Genomic DNA, 1,441 nt, shown 5'->3' with positions numbered 1-1,441 from the left:
TTTATATATATATATATATATATATATATATATATATAGAGTAACTAATTTTGTGTTTTGTGAAAGAAGTTCATTCATTCAAAGCAAATGATGACAGATTTGTGGGTGCACTGTCCCTTTAACAGTGTTTTTAGAGCGCACCACACTCAGCTGATAAAATGTGTCACAACCAGTGACTGTATAAAAACATGGACGTAGTGACCGACGGCGACGAGTCCACCTCGATCTCCTTGCGGTAGAAGTCCTCTATCGTCGGGTCGTACTTCTCAATGAAGGATCCGGTGACGAACTGCACGGTCAGCGCCGATTTTCCCACGCCGCCGGATCCCAACACGACCACTTTGTATTCTCTCATGGCTCTGAACGCTTGGGCAGTCTCTCTCTCTCTCTCTCTCTCTCTCTCTCGCTCAGGCGCTCTCTCTCTCTCTCTCTCTCCGTGCACCCGTGTCGAGCCGCCCTGCTGTTTTCAGTCCGCCGTTATTCCGCTCGCCGCCGGTCTCCGGGATCGGGTGCGGCCGCTGCTCCGTTCGGTGAGTGTTCTGCGGTGAGGATGGCCTTGCTTCCGACCGTGGCCCAGCATTAGAAGCGCATTCCGCCGGACCGTGTGCCGTGTCTGCGCTCCGGGAGCGATCAACGCGCCTCTCTATCGCGCAGACGCGCGCGCACTCTTCCTGCCCACCGGCCGCGGCGCGTCACCAGCGGAGCGTCTCTTAAAGGCGCAGTCACACCAAGCTGTTTGTGTTACTGTCGACTCGTATTTATTCAAACAATACAGCTTCACATTAATACACGGGAAATAATGTTGCCAAATTCATCAGTTGACAAAAAATCCAGTTTCAGCTTTAAAGCAGCTCTGCTGAAGACAAGAACAGTGCCATTGTTCAGATCGGCTCAGTTCAATAGCTGGCGCAGTGGTATTGTCACATGACTTCCCTCTGCAGGACACAACATGCGGAACTGGTTGGTCTTTCCATGCCATGACAATGACTGAAGATGAATAGCTACGGAAGCCAGTTTCCAACAGGAAATAAAAAATTATTAAAGTAATTGTGTAATTGTTTTTATCTCATAATTCAGTTGTGAGACAAAAATCACAGTTGTGAGATTTAAACTCTGAATTCTGACGTTTTTTTCCCCTATCATTCTTTCTCTATAATTTTTTCCCCACCATGAAATAAAAACAAAAAAAAGGTAATAGTGACTATTAATCTCACAATTCTGACTTTTTTTCTAAGAATTTTGATTGCAAGGAAAAATTATGAGATAAAAAGTTTAATTTTTTAATCCCGTGGCAGAAACAAGCTTCCATAGGTAGCAACAAAAATTATGTTTAAAAAAGTAAGTTATCACATTACTTCAGAAAACCTGGAAAATAGTGCATGAGTCATGTGGACTACTTTGATTCAACATCTAGGCTGATTTTACTTTTCTGCTGTAAAGT

General features: G+C 44.4%; 1 protein-coding gene across 1 annotated transcript in view; it reads right to left on the bottom strand.

Moving 5' to 3' along the window:
- The window catches only part of rap2b (RAP2B, member of RAS oncogene family), a 4,139-nt gene extending 3,246 nt beyond the window's left edge, over positions 1-893 (bottom strand). The window contains exon 1 of the mRNA XM_016516346.1: positions 356-893. The gene's annotated coding sequence lies outside the window, so the exon portion shown is untranslated. The remainder of the gene's footprint in view (positions 1-355) is intronic.
- Positions 894-1,441: the final 548 nt, after the last annotated feature.

Source organism: Sinocyclocheilus rhinocerous, unplaced genomic scaffold (assembly GCF_001515625.1).
Source record: "Sinocyclocheilus rhinocerous isolate Xijiao unplaced genomic scaffold, SAMN03320098_v1.1 scaffold1499, whole genome shotgun sequence".
Classification (NCBI taxonomy): domain Eukaryota; kingdom Metazoa; phylum Chordata; class Actinopteri; order Cypriniformes; family Cyprinidae; genus Sinocyclocheilus; species Sinocyclocheilus rhinocerous.
The sequence above is the reverse complement of the archived record's forward strand: the minus strand, read 5'-3'. Positions and strand labels throughout refer to the sequence as shown.